Source organism: Podarcis gaigeae (genome assembly GCF_964106915.1).
Source record: "Podarcis gaigeae genome assembly, chromosome: 1".
NCBI classification, from domain to species: Eukaryota; Metazoa; Chordata; class Lepidosauria; order Squamata; family Lacertidae; genus Podarcis; species Podarcis gaigeae.
In genome coordinates, this window is record NC_139678.1 from 102,334,392 (window position 1) to 102,353,734 (window position 19,343).

The following is a 19,343-nucleotide window of genomic DNA, read 5'->3' on the forward strand; positions in this document are numbered from 1 at the left end:
TGCTGGGGTTTAAATCTTGGACCATGAGCACGCGAATTAGATGCTCTACCACTGAACTATGGTTCTTCCCCCAAGACGTTTGATAGGATCGCTTGAACAACACCAACGTTTCTACTGCCACTGTTGATGTTGTGAAGTGTCATGTATAGCCATATTATTGATACATTCACTTGATCTCCAGTTGATCTTTTTGTTATAAACTTTCAGGAATTCTTTACCAAGGCTGCAGCCAGAGCAGCGATGTCACGCTGGCCACGTGACCCGGAAGTGTCTCCGGACAGCACTGGCCCCTGGCCTCTTAAGTGAGATGGGCGCACAACCCCAGAGTCTGTCAAGACTGGCCCATACGGGCAGGGGTACCTTTACCTTTATTAGCAGTAAACCTTGTCAGTTTCCTTTGTGTAGTTGCACTCCTTGAGCATGATCACTGCTTTTTTTTCCTTTTTTAAAAACATAGAAATAGTTGTTTGCATCAGCTGACAGTGTCGATCAATCATTACATCAAGTATGACTTACTTTTCAAAACTTTGTTAAATATAACATTTATCCTTTAAATTTTATTTTTATATAGTGCTGGATGGGCATTCTCTAGCCATTGGAATAAATGCTGAAACATTTAGGTATACCTACGCTTTTTCTGGATGTCTCCTTCATGGAAACTAGGAACCAGAAAGTTAATACTTACCTGAGAAGAGGGTTTCCTATCCCCATTCTGTCCTGCCTTAGCTAGGATGCAAAATGCAAGCAGCACTGTCTCCTCAATCTCATATTTTGATTTTATTTTTATTCACTGTCAAGTACCCCTTGTAGTATTCAGGACCAGGGATTTCCTAACCAGAATCAACCTTGTATAGCTGTACTTTCTTATTTTGATATTACCGTGCTCCAGAAGATACTCCCACTTTGCCTACAACAGTATCTGTGTTGAGTATTTCTATAACTCTTTTTCTCAACTTGTCAGGTCTTTAGTGTTAGCAACCTTAGTAGCTCTTGTGTTTTCGGGCTATTAATCCCCACCCCAATATTCTAAAGAGCTCCTTTGGCTATATCAGTCTTCGATGCAGAATGGCATTAAATTTGACACATGGCTTCTAACGTTCTTTTCTTCTGGAAGGCTGCACACCAAACCTTTTGCAATTGCCTCACAAGGGTAGATTATATATGTGGATATGTTTCCTAGAGCACACTGAACTTTGGGCACTATGGTGACATTCTAGGTGCAAAATTATATGTGTGTTCTCTTCAGTTTTAATCTGTTTTAATTACCAAGCTCAAGATTGTGATGAGGTTCAGGGTACTTATTTTGGTTTTCACAGATGTTCTCAGATGTCTTCAGTGGTGCTATGGCTACTCTTCAGAGAGCCCATTGATGGACACAGATTAGGTGGCTACTATCCCTGAAAGCAACCTGTATCCAGCAGGGTAGTCAGGCTCTGCTGAAATCTATTATTGCACCATTCAGTAATTAGGCATACTAAGTATGGATCTCTTTGCCTTCTCAGAGAACCATCAACTTGCAAGGTTCTTCACAAGGTATCTGGGCTAGAGGAACATAAGCTCAAAACTCTGCAACCTTAGAGCTTTTGTATGCCTTCCCCCCATTCTAAGAGCCTATGGAGGTAGTAGTTGTGGCTTTTCTGGCCTTGCAACTCTGGTTCTCTAGAATTCTAGTGCAGCAAGTGCCATGACATCTTCCTTGTTCTGTTTCACTGAAGCATTTATTTTTCTGAATCGTGGCTTGCTAAAGCTATGGAAAAGATAATAGTACAAAGTGAAATGAAGAATGTTATTTAAATATACCAAATGAGCAAGGTAGATTTTAGGATATACAGGTGTGGTGGTAGAAAGCTGGAAGTCAGCAGACTGAAGAATATAATTTGGCTTTGCGGGGCAAAAAATGCTAGAAGAGTGAGAAGAAGGAGTGGAAATAATTGCTAAGTGGTAGCAAAATAATGCAAACATTTTTATGTCAATAAGAAAAAATTAGATAGAACATGAGAAGACAAGGACACAATTATTAAAATTCCCAGAAATTTTGAAGCCAGGTAGAACTATATACATAGTTTGTCATTAAACCTAAACTTTACTGCTTTACCAATGGGAAATGTATCATTTATAATTCAGGTAGAATAGAAAACTGTACTATTTAGCATTTATATTAAATTAAAATCTAGTAATAACCTTGGTTTTGTACAAACAAAATTATGAATTTACTTATTTGTAGTCCACTTCTTTTTGCGGGTCTTAGTCAGAATTGTTGTTGTTGTTTAGTCGTTCAGTCGTGTCCGACTCTTCGTGACCCCATGGACCCGTGTGTGCCAGAATTATCATTGTCTAATTATGTAGATCAGCCTTTCCCAACCAATCATTCCAACTATCCTGATAACTGATATTGCAGGCTTCTGAACATTGGAGTTGTAGAACAAAAGGATGCAAAGAGCGCCAGGTTGGAGAAGGCTACTTTAGACCATCTTTCATAAAAACATCTTTGAAAGTATTTCACTTATTCTAAAGGGGGGAAATCATAGAAGTTTCTTCAGTGCTCTCCAGCATATTGAAAAAAGCTAGGAACCCCATTTTTCCTTAATTTTTCTAGTACTCTCTCTGCCATTTAACATCTCTTGAAAGTGAGAATAGAAAACAGATGGAAAATTGTCATTGTTAATGGAATTAGTTAGTTAGTATACCACCATCCATCTGAAGATTATAGGGTGGTTCACAGCATAAAAATATGAAATGGAAGCACAAAATGAAAAATGAACAAAAAGAAAAACAAACCAATAACCCCACCTTCCACAAACATATTTAAAAGGCCAGAGAATGTTTAATCAACCAAAGGGCTGGTTATAGAGAACGTTTTCACCTGGTGCCTAAAGATATGTAATGAAGGTGCCAGGCAACCCTCCCTAAGAAGTGCATTCCACAAAGGGGAGCCACCACAGAAAATGCCGCTCTTGTGTTGCCACCCTCCAGACCTCTGATGGAGGAGACACACAAATAACGTCCTCAGGTGAAGAGAGGTGGTCCTTGATGTACTGCGGTTCTGAGCCGTTTATGGAACAAATTAGATGAAGTCTAGAATTTGCAATCATTTTGAGAAGCGATGAAGGACAAGTAAAGACTCTAGAGCCCTCCAGCTGTTTTGGGACTACAATTCCCATCATCCCTGACCACTGGTCCTGTTAGCTAGGTATGATGGGAGTTGTAGTCCCAAAACAGCTGGAGTGCGAAGTTTGGCCATGCCTGCTCTAGTCAATAATCAATATAGAACTCCCATTATTCTATAATGGGCATACCATTATATCAGATATAAACCTACTCTCTGAGTCATTCTCTGAGTCCGGATCCTTATGTACCCAGAAAAAAAGAGGAAAATGTCAATAGGCCTGGGAAACCCCCAAAGTTTGTAGAATTAAAAAGAAGGAAGAAAAAGGAGTAAAACCCTAAAGGGGAACCCTCCAAAATAAAGTAAGGACTGAGCACGGTTAGTGGGCATGGAATATTGATTGTTCCAACCTTTTGAAAGAATCAAGTGGGTGGAATGGAGTATCCTGGTTCTACAATACACAGGTTATACTAGCATATTATAATGGTTGTCTTCCATGTATTTGTCTAATCCTATAGTCCAAAATAAAAATCAGGACATCCAAATCTGGACACCTGTGAAGCCTAAAGAGGGGAAAGGTAAACTTACCTTATCCTTGCATAAAAATATCAGCGTTCAGGATACTAATAGCTGGTGGGGGCCAAGGAATGTGAATGTACCCTGTTCTTGGATTTACAGAAGGATATCCGTGGTAACATAGTAAAGTTTATGAAACAAGCAAGAGACCAGCTCAAAAAATTGAAGTGCTCTTTTACCACTAAAAGGATCTAGAAGCAGTGCACTCTGATCCTTTAAGTAGTGTTGTGTAGCATGTCCTTCCCCAAATAAAGCACTCCCTCCCCAAATCATTCACAAGAGATTCTTACTCTTTTTAAAGAGCTATTGGAAAAAGTGCCATCATTTTTCTGATAGTGAATTCGCAATAATTATGTGCTTTGCAAATAGGTACTTCTTTCAGTTCTTCCTCAGCTCACTACCAATATATTTAATTTGATAACTGCTAGTAGTGGTATTATTAGGGGAGAAAGGGAAAGTTGCTTCATCTAGCCATGCTTCATGCAGTTAAATTTTTAGAAACTTCAGTCACAAAATCAATGTGTGATGAAACCTCTGAAATGTCATTTTGTAAGCTGAAAAGCCTCACATATTTTTGCCTTTCCTTGTAGGCTCATCAAGTCCTTCATTTTACAATGCTGTTTCTTTTTCAGTTCTGCCACATTCTTTTTAGAATGGGGCAACCAGAACTAAGCAGTATTGCAAAGTGCATAGCAACATCATAAATAAATATGGCATTATGTAGTTGCTGCATTATAGCCTATCTCTTTCCTAATAATTCCTTGCACATAATCTGTGATTTTCATTTCCACATTACTGTGGGTTCCCCCCCCCCCCCCCGCAGAGAGCCATCTTCCACAATCCCAAGATCTTTCCTGGGCAGCCGCAGCCTGAAATATGAGCCCCTTTTAAAAACATGTCAAATTTTTGTTGTTTACTTAATCTGCCACCAAACCCTTTGCTCATTTACAGTTTATCAACGGAAAATGGGATTTATTTGAAGAAGCATGGCATCAATATATTTTGTTAAGTGAGAGACTATGGTGTGCATGTTACATACAAAAGTTTACAACTTAAAAATAACATCACAAACTTCCAAATAGTTGTGTGTTTTGATTCATTTCACCAGATATATTTCCAAATAAGTACTCATTTGAAATATTAGAACTTGCAAAGTATAAACTATTGTCACTTTTAAATTCAACAGATGTTAATAAATGTTTGTTGGCTGGCTTCGCTCACTGACCCTTTATAGACAAATACAAGATTGTGGCATTAATTTGCTTCAATGTTAGTCCTGGTGATGGTTGGTTAAGTAAATTTGTATGAAATTTGTGGTATACGATTCAGAAAGTCCTATTAAAATATGCACTTTAAATCAGGCATAGGCAAACTCTGCCCTCCACTCGTTTTGGGACTACAACTCCCATCATCCCTAGCTAACAAGAGCAGTTGTCAGGGATGATGGGAATTGTAGTCCCAAAACATCTGGCGGGCCGAGTTTGCTTATGCCCACTTTAAACTAAGGTAGCCAGCTATTGCTACCAATTCCCTGTTTCAGGGAACACATCACCTGGTGTGTTGAGTATCTTGTTAGAGCTCAGTAGGTTGTCATTTAGCTTCTCTAACCACCTGTGCACAGGCAAGTACACAGGTATTTCAACTGGATGTCCTCCTTCATTCCTCCCATTGTGCTTGGGCTGGTTAGGTGGGCATATGGGAGGTGGGTGCAGACTGAGCATTTCCCCACCCCTGGCAGAGGCATGGCTGATAGGGAAAAATCGAGCTCTGTTGAGTTCCATGGGGATCCTCCCAGGTGGTTAGTGCTCCTAGAATGCAGGCACACCCAGCCTAACCCTAGAATCTTTTGACATTTCCTCAATATAATTTTGCAAATCATAAATGTGTAGTATATATGGATTCTGTGCAATGGATTAATAAGGATTCCTTCAGTGTAGCACTTTTGTTGCAGAAATGCTGCAGTGATATCACATTTTCCCAGCATTCAAATCAGAATATTTTGTGTCTGGGAAATAACTCTGCTTGCCTGAAGAGCGCTTTGATTGCTATAGAATATGGTCATGTGAGTGTCACAGTACCTTGGGTTATAGTAGCTGTGTCAACACTTGCAGATAAGTAACTACATTATTTTACGGTATTTTGTTAAAAATTTAAAGCCTCTGTGTTCTTTCAGTGCGTAGCTGTAACATGGAAACCTTTAAAACAGCACAAAGACATGATGCATGACAAGGCTGCATGCACAAACACATAGGCATCTGCACGTGTGCTTGAAAGATGCCAAGCTCATCTTCCAAGCACACCTGCAAGTGTCTATGTAGATAGGTTAAATTTCCCCTTGGACTTCCAATGGGCTTTTAAATAGATTGTTTATAGCACTCCTGAAAACTCATCTCTCTTGGCTTTGCTCGTCCACATTGTCCATTGCTGCATCTTGTGGTAGTACATTCCATGGTTTGTTAACTATGCACTGTCTGAAGATATACTTCCTTTTGTCGTTCTTGAATATCCCTCCATTTATTGTATGACTTGGGTTCTAATATTATGAAAGGTGAAAAATAATCTAGTGTTGAAACCTTTCCTCATAGGAGTGTCCACAGCTCCTTGAATATTTTTGTTTCCTTTTCCTGCATATTGACCAAGTCTACAGTATCCTATTTGAGATGCTGTTATCAGAAATACATTATGATATAGGTAGCTTTATTTTTGATACCTTTCCTAATGATCTCTAATATGGAATTTTCTGTTTTCACACTAGGTGGATGTTTTAATTTAGTTGTGCATCACACTCCTAAAGTCTCTCTTTTTATTTGCCACTTCAAGCTCAGTATATACGTTTGGGGTTTTTTGTCGCAACGTGCAATATTTAACACTTGGACCATATTTGTCATTTTACTGCCCATTCACCCATCTTGGAGAGATTCTTGTGAAGTTTTTTGCTTTAACTACCAGGATAGGTCATGTTACAGATAGGTAGCCGTGTTGGTCTGCCATAGTCAAAACAAAAAAAATTCCTTCCAGTAGCACCTTAAAGACCAACTAAGTTAGTTCTTGGTATGAGCTTTCGTGTGCATGCACACTTCTATGGTATCTGAAGAAGTGTGCATGCACACAAAAGCTCATACCAAGAACTAACTTAGTTGGTCTTTAAGGTGCTACTGGAAGGAATTTTTTTTGTTTTGAGGATAGGTCATGTTATCAGAAAAAGTCACTGCTCATCCCTAACTCCAGATAATTTTAAAAACAAGTTAACAAGCACATGTCTGAATACAGATGCTTATGGAACCCCACATTTTTTATCCCTCCCTTGTGAGAACTTTTCATTACTCCTGCTCTCTGTCTGTTCAGTCTGACCCTGTGGTAATGAATAATCAGAGGGGAAGAGGGAAGTTTTATGTGCGGGATAATGTATGGTGTCCAACACCATTGCTTTGTGAACAAAATAATATTCCTCTTGCAGAAGAACCTCTTCTAACGAGCACATATCATTTCAATAATGGAAGCTCCCTGGTAACTCTATTGGATGTTGCCCTAACTTAAATAAGTTAGGTAAATGCATTCCGACTTTTCTAATGTATAACAAACTTAGAAGTTCTGAAGTTTTAAATCACCATGCCATTGATATGAATTGTAATTAATCTGTCTGAGATTTTTGAAAACTACCATATCAAATACCTCCTCAAACTGCATTTTAAAACCACTTAGATTTTTACTGACGCAGCTATCGGAATAAAGCTACTTTTGGCTTGGAGTAAAATTGCAACTTCAGATTGAGAGTTTTCCTTTTATTCTTAAGAAGAGAAAAACAATCCCAGGTGGCAAAAGCAGAGCAGCTGTCAACAAGCTGTGCAAATGCTCTTGCTAGATAAAATGGATGCATTGGTAGAATTTAGGTGCATTAATTTTGTCACACATCTTTATCAGATAATAATGGACTAGTAATTTAGAGAACAGGGACAAGGATACTAATTCATAGTAGAAAAGACCCATTGAAATCAATGGAGATACACTAGATTAAGTGTATATGCTTCAACTAGGGTTGCCATATTTAAAAAAGTAAAAACCAGAACACCCCAAATGTTGTTGGCTTTTTTTTTAGGAGGACCCCAAAATTGTGCCTAAGATCCAGGACAAAGCACTGGGAAAATCTGGACATATGACAGCCTTACTTGAACTTACATTTAAATTAAAAAGTAACTTTTGCACACAAATAAGTAACTTCATTGTTGCCAGTGAGATCCAATACTTCTGTATTGCAAGCATTGGTTGTATGTATCTTTAGCTAAAAAGACTCTCAGAGCAGCTTACATACAGTCAATTAAAACAAAACGGCTCCTGCCCACAGGCTTATAATCTAAGTACACAAGGAGAATGGAACACGGAATAGAGTGGGCAAAGGCAAATTCAGGCGCCAGTTGTTAAAAGGTAAGTAGCAGTTCTTATAATGACCAGCTGGAAATATTTGAAGGACAGGAGATGCCCAGTGGAATGAGCCCTGCTTCTCATCTCTCCTACTAAGGCAACTTCTTGGAACGGCCACTACTAGGTGACAGTTGAGGGAGAGAAGGCCCCCAACTGGTTACGACTGGAAGCTGCCCAGAGTGGCATTTTTGTATTAAATAATAAAATTATTATTATTATTATTATTATTATTACACTGATGGCAATATTTAGTTTGGACCCTGCATCAGAAAGTGGATTGATTTGACAGACTATTTGGGGGGGGGGGGTGACCCACTTCACCTTGCATCCAAAGCACAGCCTTGGTTCAGAAAATCCAAGCCGTTTAGATGGAGAAATGAGCAAATTGCTGTGGCATTTTTTACTGTTTGACAGAATTGGAAGACATTAGCAGGCAAGCACAGTATCCCTTGCTGAATGAATGTAGCCTGCCAAATTTTAGACGAATGTGTGTAGGAGGATGTTGTGCAAAGGTAGTCTTTAAAGTTTTGCTGTTGCCCCCTCCCCATGATGCTGTGAGTTATTTGTATGAAAATAGCATTTTTTAAAAAAGAAATTAGGAAGGCAAGAGGTTAGAGACTTAATGATGAATGGAAAAAGCTATGAAGCTTTCTTTTCTTCTCAGTTGACACCAGCTTCTAAGTTCTTTGTACAGTGGTACCTTGGGTTAAGTACTTAATTCGTTCCGGAGGTCCATTCTTAACCTGAAACTGTTCTTAACCTGAAGCACCACATTAGCTAACGGGGCCTCCTGCGTCGCCCACTGCATGATTTCTGTTCTCATCCTGAAGCAAAGTTCTTAACCCGAGGTACTATGTCTGGATTAGCGGAGTCTGTAACATGAAGCATATGTAACCTGAAGCGTATGTAACCCGAGGTACCACTGTACATGCCTTTCGACAACATTTTGATTGGAAGTGAAAAATAGAGACCTGGTAACATGACTCCCTGATTAGAAACTAGAGCTGTAAGTCAGAAGACTATATCTTGTCTTCTCCTTCCCCAATGTCTGCTATTTTTCTCTTTTGGAGTGATGGGGAAGAATATTGCCATTCTAATAGAGAGTCTGAGACTGCGTTAGGTTTGTAATATTTTGTGGATTAGGTATTCATACTTAACTGACCTTTCTTGGCCAATGATTTATGAATTTTCTGCTTAAATTTAAACTGCTTATCTTATAAACAGTAGAGCTGGATACACAAGCTTTTCTGATGAATTCATAAAATATCAAAATGTCAACAAATAGGAATTTTTCTTGCTCATAAGTTTGGAGTTTGGTAAAAAGGTATTGTTTGGAGTTTGGTAAAAAGGTATTGTTGAATTGTAAGTGGAATGTATGAAGTCTTAAGTGGCACACAAACAAAAGGGACTTCATATATATTACTGGCTTGATGACTGTCTCCATAGTAATTCTATTTACACTTGAGCTCAATGGGACTTACTTCTGTGTTGACACACATAGGATTGTGCTTCTCAGTATGTTTGTGTCCTAACTCCTTCCTCCTGAACATTTAAAGACAGTTCACATGCGTTCATTGATTCCAAGAATATTGTGACAGTCAAATACAAACGGAACCCATGCAATACACTATACAGTTGCCAGTTTTTAGTGTTAAATATTTACCATGAAGTTGTGAACTACATTTTTTAATTGAGCATGAAAGGAATACTTCCTATTGAAAGCTGCTTTATTCATGAAACTTGTGCACAAAAAATAAAAATCAAGCCACATCCCATGAGCAGTGTCTTTTACAAGCTGTTTGCACTACTGGCTGTGGTTGTGCATTTAACATGTGCTGGCTCTTGTGTGTACTTGTGGAAATATTCAGATATTTAATTTAGTACTGGGTACTAGTTAGAAACACATTTTAAAAGTATTTGTTCTAACAGAAGGTCCCTGGGGCTGCATGTGGTGTTCCTGTGTACACTCTGAATTTTCAGGCCCACGTTTGAACCACACCCTCTCGCAGAGCACAAATTGGCTCCTGAACAACCATCAAGAGCTGTGATCCTAATTTGACCTGCAGGGCTGTTTTTGCAACCTTTACTACACCTGATGTCATATATGATGTGAAGTGTGAGCTAAATAAAGACCTGGCTTTCTGCCAAAAAGCTGGATTTGCCTGGTGCCTCTAGAGGGATGTTCAATGTGAGAAAGTGGCTTAAAGCCAGAAGGATTTATTGCGTCCATTCATGGGCAGAAACTCCATCAGATGCTCATGAGTGTCTCTGATTACCATCCAATGTTTCTTCATTTGTTTTTAAAGAAAAGTTTTATATTTACTTTCAGAGATTTTTTGTTCAAGCCACCATTTTTCTGCATTCATTGAAAATAACCTTTGTTTTAAAACTTGTCCTTCAGAAACATGAAATTGGATCAAAATGTTATTTTAGCAAAGGTTAGTCATTTATATTAGTATGCTCTCTTTCAAAGTATTCCTTTCCAGATTTTGTGCTAGAAGTGTTATTGTTGAAGGATTTCTTGGCCATATTAGAAATTATAATCTAGTTAAAAGTTCTGTTTATACTTCCCATGTCTGTTCTGCTCTATATTAAAATGCAGGGCAAAGCCAGACATCTAACTGTTTATAACATTCAGACCTCAATTAGAGCTGCAGTATTTAGCTTATGAAATAGGAAAAAATATTCATGCCAGTAATTATAAAAATGATAATGGTAGAACAATTCTACAAAAGCTATAACTTCTTCCACAAATTTATGAAACTTTTTTTTTTTAGCACGCTCTTTACAATTAAAACTCCTTGGCAGTTATTTGCACTGAAATTTAAGTTCTGATTATTAGAGGTTTCTTTTATTTTGGACCAAGACATTGAGAGTGTTCTCTATATAAGAATTACGGCTGTATCCTCTATTCTCTATGAGAAAGGTCAATTTAACACAATGGGGCTTGCTTTATTTAACAAAATTTGTATAACACTTGTTTGTAACAAAACTTCTATTTACAGTATTCACTGTAAATATTAAAATCAATAAAAACAGTTGAAAACAAGTAATTAATTTTTAATTAAGAGCAACAGCAAAGGTTAAAAGAAATTAAAACATGTATGCATCTACCTGTCTAGAGAAGCTTACGTTTGAGTAGGTGTGTATAGGATGACAAGTGTATTGTCCTTCCTCCCCACCCAGCTAACTGCACTTTGTTTTTTTATATCTCAACCAGGGCAAGCTGTGGTAAGTGTTAACTATGCTGTTTGAATCAAGCCAGCTCAACTGTGGTTAATGCTCCTGGCTTGTTTTAAATGACGCATAGTTTAAAAGTAACCACAGTTTGCAGTTCAGATATCATGCGAAATCTTTTTTAAAAAAATATGAAAGCAGAAGCTCTTTATTTGCATCGGGAGAGTATACTAGCCCATGGTTTAGGCACATAAACTTAATTGTAGTTTAAAATTATGTGCAAACCAGGCCATTCTGTTTCAGAATGACACATAATTGCTGGAATACATCATAGTACAGTATAAGTTGGCTGAAAGCGAAACTGCTGCAGGTAGATAAACATGGACAGTGTTCGAAACCCCCATTGTTTTAGGCACATTTTGTGACAAGGAATTTCATTAGTGCAAGCAGTTTCTGAGCTCTGGTCGTAGTACTGCACCTAAGATTTCAGATTAAAACTGCAGAGTGGAAGGAAAGGAGGACCTTTTTCTGCCTCCCCTCTTCCAGCTACTCTCTGAAGACTAGAGAAGAGACACTCTTAAGAATATTAGGCAGGTGGGCAGGGAAAGGACTAGACTCTGTGAAAAATGAACATAATAGTTTAGCTGCAGTTTTCATTTTCAGCTTTTCATCCTTGTTATTAAAAAAGCGTGCTTAGACATTCCTAGAAAAAAATCTAAACTGCAGTTTGTCATTTTCCCACAAACGTCTGCATATTTGATTGTCTTAAATAATATATTTGTTTGATCAACCTTAAACATTGGTGTAGTACTGAGGATTTAATAATATTGAATGTTGATATCCATTGTTTTGAAAAGCACATATACCCCAGTTATGTGGTCTATGCTTGTCCTAGGTTCTTCAGATTGTTTTATATTTTGATTAATCTGTTTGCAAAGCTATGCCCCAGTAGTTACTTGTTCTGCAATAGGAGGAATAAAATGGTAATGCCAATTCCTAGTTTTCAAAGTTATTTCTGTGACAGGTGGGAGACACCAAAGGTGCTCACTGTGGAGACATAATCTTCCCACAGGATATTTTGTGTGTGTGTGTGGAAACAAATTCCTATCCCCCATAAGGCTAAGGCAGTGATGGAATGATCCATTGGGCGGCCCTTTAGTCGAGGTCCAATTGCCTCTTTAGGTTTTCTGAAGCTTGCTACGTTGGTTTAAAAAACAACCCAGAAAAACATCCCTTATAGAAAGGCACCTTTCTGTAGAATGTCCCTAGTAGTCCAGAAAATAATTATGGCTTGAAGGAGAAAGAATATGAGGAAGGATCCAGGTGAGGATGGCTGCTAGCTAAAGCTTAGGTTAATGAAAAAAGAAGACAACCTCCACTGGCCATTACAGAATGGTGTAATTTGGAAAAGAGTGGCATGGATCAGCCACCTGGAAATGTCCCCCAAGCATTGTGGGATGTGTTGGCTTGATACCTCTTAAGTGAGACAAGTTAGGGAAGATTGTGCAAACCGGACTTGTATAGTTTGGAATGTATACACATGCATCTCAGTACCTTTACTATTAATGAGATGTAGTAGTGAGACAGGCATAAGCCTGCTTTCCTACCATGCACACAGGATGCTAATCGTGTACGTCAATTCATTGTGGTCTCCAGTTTGTTCTCTTTGGCAAACATTAGCTGTAGCCCACTTAAAGACCTCGTTTTGCATATCTTAACATACACATACAATGAAAATACAGCCTAGTTTTACTGTTCTCTAGTACGATGACTTGCGCCTTCAGATAATGTGAAGTTAGACATTTTCAGTTCTGTGAGATAATAAACTAATTAAGGTTAAAATAAGCACATGTATGCGGTTTTATATTCTATTAAGACTATGGATGCATTCAGACAACATATGTTTTTATACTGTGCAGTAGCATTTGCAGCCGTTGTATATGGTGGGAATCCTATAGAGTTCTACTATCCTAGAAAGTAATGTGCCTCATTCTCACAAATTATCACATGTTAGCCACTGAGTCATATCCCTCACCCAAGTGTTGTGACTGGAGTGGGGGGGGGGGCTGAGTCATCTGAATATACCCTTCAAAGCTCACAATGGATTATCACCTTGTTTGACTTCAAACATGAACAATGCATCTGTGCTTGCAACTGTGATGTACTGTTTCTGGCACAGTGTAATTTTTTTATCACATAGCTATTGCTAATATTCACTGCTTATTTCCTAGCTATTGCTAATATTCACTGCTTATTTCCTGTTGCTAATATTAATGATAAATTATCAAGCCACTTGCTTTTCATTTATTTCTGTTAACTCCCTTGAACATCATTTTTTGGAAAGACATGATACAAATTTAACACCTAAGGCTGCAATCCTGTGCACACCTACCTAGGAACAAGCCCCACTGAAAAAAGTCTAAAGTGACTGGAAAACTTTTAGAAGTTTAGACTAAGATCTCATGAATATACATCAAAGTACTGGCTGAAGCATTACCTTGCTGATGAATCTGCTTCTACAAATGCCCCTAAGCGAAGGATGAAATCCTAAAGTTGATGTTAAATTTACAAACTGTATTTAAGATCTCCTCTCCAGGCTATGCTGATCACCAAAGACTGTGAGAGGGTGTGGGACATTATTTGTCTTGGTTCTCATTCTGACCGTAAAATCCCTTTGGGCACACCAAAGATGGCAAGATGGCTGTATAAAGGTAAAGGTAAAGGTACCCCTGCCCGTACGGGCCAGTCTTGACAGACTCTGGGGTTGTGCGCCCATCTCACTCAAGAGGCCAGGGGCCAGCGCTGTCCGGAGACACTTCCGGGTCACGTGGCCAGCGTGACAAAGCTGCATCTGGCGAGCCAGAGCCGCACACGGAAACGCCGTTTACCTTCCCGCTGGTAAGCGGTCCCTATTTATCTACTTGCACCCGGAGGTGCTTTCGAACTGCTAGGTTGGCAGGCGCTGGGACCGAGCAGCGGGAACGCATCCCGCCGCAGGGATTCGAACCGCCGACCTTTTGATCGGCAAGTCCTAGGTGCTGAGGCTTTAACCCACTGCGCCACCTGCGTCCCCCCCAGATGGCTGTATACATTGTTTTAATTATATTAGGGATATTATTTTGGCTTTATAATTATATTCATCTTTTTGTATTATATTGTAAGCTGCTTTTGAGAGCTACTTGGGCTAATAATGTAAAAAATAGCAGGGTGGATAGAGGGTAGATAGTTGGAAAATTTGTAATAGACCAGCAAGACTTTCTGACTCCCACTTGCTTAGCATTATTAATAACAAACAGTCTTTTGTCCAATAAATTAGGCTGTTAGAATTCCTGATCTGTGGGAACTCGAAAGTAGTCTTCTGCAGATAATCCTGATTTTTGGGCTAATGGCACACAATAGGCAACTGCAGCCTTAGAAGCGTGATCCTGTGCACCTTTACACAATAGGAAGCTGAACTGTGTTCTTTGACTCTTACTCACAAGTAGGCACAATAGTTTGCAGCCTTGAGATCTCTTGGTTTTACCTCTCCTTACCAGGTGTCTCACAATGCAGATAATTCCACACATATTAAGAGCATTCAGGCTGTTGAAAAGGAATGAGGTATTCACTTCAAAGGTGTGTGTGGTGCCATGATGCATTAAGGGGGGGCACAAAACAGTGGGAGGGGGAAAGGAGATGGGGAACAACAGCAGTTGTGGTAGCAAACAAAGAACACTGTTTGAAGAGCCCAAGTTTGTCTGTCCGACAGGAAGGGCCAACACAATGGATGTCAGACTATCCACCTTCAGCAGCTACTGCAGCTAGGTTTGAGGGATGGGTAAAACACATTGCTACCCCTTCCCCTCCTCATATGGTCTTTTCACACCCAGTAGTCTTCTGCACCTCCAAACTGGAATAGATTTAGAAGGAAGAGCATGCATGTGACAAGTCAATGCGGATTGCTCTGCTGCTGGTGGGGGAAGGAGGCTGGAAACTCACAACAACATACAGTGCAAGCTGCATGTGGCAACATACAGCAACAGAGCCACTGCTGTTCCCACCATTCACCACAGGACATGTCATGCACCAGCAGCATGAAGCACAGTTTGGGAACCCCTGCTCTAGCAAATAGTGAAGTAGATTCCACAAAGCTGCCCATTCCTGGAGCATATTTCTCTGGAAGCTAGCAAGATCAAAGGATAATATGCAGCTCATGTGGTATTTCTGGGTATTGCACCTTATCAGGAGTTGGGGTGGGGGTATCATATTTTTGTTGCATGGACAGATCAGAAGTTCTATTCATAGAAGAGCCCTAATCCATGGTCACAATCCTCATTCTGTGAATAGAAGCTCCTGTTTGTTGCATTTCAAGAAACGAAAAAGCTGGATATCACCCACCAAATACAGTACAGAAAAACAAACTCGAAATCTATTTTGTCTACATAAAAGTAGAATTTGTGGGTTTTGTGCAGAATCAGCTCCTCGAATGCCCATTGGGACAAGTTATGGACAAAGGGCAATGCATATAATCAAATGTAGCACAAAATACTTTATAGAATTTATAGTTAATAAATGTTAATGTGTGCTATTTTACATAGCATCAAAGCTCTACATGGGGTGACTGAGCTGTGGGCCTCCTGATGCTCCTCCAGTTCACATCAGCTGAGCCAGGATGACTTTTATCCAGGAATGAAAGGAGCTGTAGTTCTGCAGCATTTGGAGGAGCACAGGTTCCCCTGCTATCCATAACTGCGATTAAGCGTATTTCAATGTTTATAACAAATATCATGTACTTTCATTTAAAAAAACCTAGAGTGCATGTGAGCAACTTGATTCAAATTATTGTTTCTCTTTTATTTAAATTTGTCTACTTTATTGCTTATCTTTGTTTTGTTGTTAAATTGTTTTTTTTAAAGAGGTAACCAATTAATACTCTTATGTCACGTAATACTTTATTGAGTGCTCCAAATTTTGCATTGCGTCCCCCTTCCCAAAGCCTGACTTTTACGTTTCCTTTTATACTGTGCGTTATGCTGGTTTTAATTGGCTTTTTGTTAGGCTTTCTGCTTAGTGATTAATTTTTTTGACTTTAAAATTGTTTTTTATTGTAAATTGTATTCTGTATTATCTATGTAAACTGCCTAGAGAGGTTTGTTGGATGGGTGATAAATAAATGTAAAAATGATGTTAATAACATATAGGTGGGGGAAGCTGAGGCTGTTTGCAATTTTATTTGCTAATCATAAATAATTGGGAGTTAACAACCCTTGCTCACTAGTAGTTCCCATATATAATATTTGTGCCATGGACTCACAATAATTTTAACACCTTGAAACTTGATATTTTTCTGGTGCTCAGTAGTAGTAGTAGTAGTAGTAGTAGTAGTAGTAGTAGTAAGTTTCAAATAATTTCCCCCCTTCTCTTGCTGTTCTGTCCCATACGTCTATACTGCTGCACCTGTTTTACCAGATGACAAATATGACCTGTCTAACTGTTCTCAAAGCATCCTCTGGAAGCAACTTTTTGGAAAGAGTGGAGTGCTACTAAATTACATTTAACTGATAGATGTTGTGAAGAAAAGAAAGAAAAATCACTTTGTAAAAGAGTTTATAGTGTTGAATCCTTTTTTTCCAAAACACATTGGTCCTAAAGTATAATATTTTAATTCCTCTTCTTGTCTCTGATACAGTAGAACTTCTGTCAGAACTAAGCTATGGATTTTTTTTATGTTGTCCTTTAAGTATGTTTTAGTTGGTGCTTTTTACATTTATATTGTATTGCTTATTTTTGTTTGGATCTTTTTGGAAACAGATTGTTTATGAAAAGTGATGCATAAACACCCTAAATAAATTAATAAGCAAACTGATTGCCTTCCACTTGTCCCACCTTATTTCTCTCTCTCCAGTTCTAAAAAATACGTAAAAGTCAAGTATTTGCCATCACAGCTAATTCCTCTCTGTTTTTCACCTAAGATAAACATAGCATCACTGTTGCATCAGTCATGAGTTGCCATGCTTCTCACCCCTCACCAATGCTACTTGTCAGAAGACAGTACACACCACATGCTAACAGCCATGAGCAGTATTCTGATTGACCAGAAGTGGTAGTACACAGCCGCTGAGAAATGCCGGAGTCATATGCTAAGTACCACTTGGTGATAGGATGAAAGGAGAAAGCAAGAGCGTTTAGCTCAGTGTTTGAGGGGTGAGGTCATGCTTATCAGAAAGCGAAAGAACTTTCACCCTGGTGGTTGGATTTGTGCACTGCTAGGTTGAAGCCCCTGGCTAGCAGGATAATTCCTTTCAGCAAGTACCGTATTTTTCGCTCTATAGGACGCACCGGACCATAGGACGCAACTTGTTTTAGAGGGGGGAGAACAGGGGGAAAAATTCTCCCTCTCTACGCAGCGCCCCTTCAGCGAAGTGGGAGGAGAAATGGAAGGGGCTCCGTTTCTCCTACCGCTTCGTTGAAGGGCTGCTGCGCAGAGAGGGAAAACTGTGCAGTGCCTCTCCAGCAAAGCGAAGCCTGGAGAGCAAGAGGGATCAGTGTGCACCGACCCCTCTCACTCTCCAGGCTTCAGGTGGCTATCCGCAAGCCTTTGGAGCACAGCGGGAACTCCTGCTGCACTCCGAAGGCTTGCGGATAGCTGCCTGAAGCCTCCAGAGCGCAGCGGGAACTTCGCTCCCTAAGATGCACACACATTTCCCCTTAATTTTTGAAGGGGGAAAAGTGCGTCTTATAGAGCGAAAAATACATTAGGTTCTGACTACCAAAATAACATTCTGCCTAGTGGGGGATGTGGCAGATTTAGTACAGTCATTGAAGTCCCAAACAGATAGTCAGGTGGATCCCCATTAGGGTAGAAATCTATTGTGCATTTTCATTCTGTGTTGTGCCAGTAAAAACTCCGTAGTAACTCCTCCACCACCTTCCCTTGGGGTCTAGTGAGTAATGATATTTGAATATGGTGCATAACAAAAGATGCCTGAATTCCCCACTGCATTTCAAGTTGGGGGAAGAGAGGGATGTCCTTCCTATTGTAGCTGGGGTGTCGTGGGGCCCCAGATAACCTGCTTTCTGGTGTAAAGGTGATGCAGCATCTTTCTATTAAATTTATGCTACTTTATATAAAATTAGTTTCTATGGTGTAGGTTTTTCAGTTCTTCATCAGTAACCTCAGAAAGATCAATTTCAGATAGCTCAGTTGCTAGTGACATTAGGGAGCATGGGAATCTATTAGGAGATTTACCTGGATATATTGTTGCCAATCATCATCACTCCTCCAGCTCTTCCATGTTCAGTTGCCCTACCACGATCTGCTCTCCTAAATAACTTCTCCACCCATTTGCCCTTTTATTCATGAAACGCTTTCCTAGAAGACCTGTGTGGTAATGCTGCCTTTTCCACCTTCAAATTCTTCAAACTTATCTTCTCCATTAATTCTTTGGCTTAATCACTTAGTCCTCATCCCCCAACTAAAACAAAGCCAAATGAGACACGGCGGCACTTGTGCACATTCATCACATGCAATCTCTTCCTCTGTTATCCTACGGACACTGTTGTAATTTTAGTTTATAAGCTATTTGAAGCCGGAACCTGTGTCATTTGTATATGCTACTCTGTAACATGTATTGCACATTGAGATATATATATATATATATATATATATATATATATATATATGCAGGTTTTGGTGTCCTCGGGTGTCTTCCCGTGTAAAAGTTGGGGTGCCTAGGCGACGTTTCGACGAGGTCTCACTCGTCATCTTCAGGCTGGTGCTTTCGGCTTCTTGTTACTGGAACAGAGCGGGATCTCAATGTTTGAGTTCCTATAAATACTGTAGAGGGGGTGTGGTGTCTAGCCTCCAATGTTCTGGGCAGAGAGGAAGTTCCCAGGCTAGTGTGCCTTTTCTTCTTTTGTTCCTTAATTACTTGAGAGATACCTTGAGTGATTTCTTGAGTGATATCCTGAGTACCACTTAGGTGGGTCATTAGGTGTGGATTAGTTGCTAAAGTCTTTGTGTCTTGACCTCTTGAACTTTGTGAAGAGTTTTCCTGAGAATATGGCTGTATTGCACTTAGTTGTG

General features: G+C 39.4%; 1 protein-coding gene and 1 long non-coding RNA gene across 6 annotated transcripts in view; one reads left to right on the forward strand and one right to left on the reverse strand.

Moving 5' to 3' along the window:
• The window catches only part of LOC310834047, a 54,551-nt gene extending 42,501 nt beyond the window's left edge, over positions 1 to 12,050 (reverse strand). Inside the window, exon 1 of the long non-coding RNA XR_014559076.1 lies at positions 11,752 to 12,050. This is a non-coding gene — a long non-coding RNA (uncharacterized lncRNA). The remainder of the gene's footprint in view (positions 1 to 11,751) is intronic.
• The window catches only part of MBD5 (methyl-CpG binding domain protein 5), a 109,504-nt gene that overhangs the window by 4,214 nt on the left and 85,947 nt on the right, over positions 1 to 19,343 (forward strand). The gene's annotated exons all lie outside the window — the stretch shown is intronic.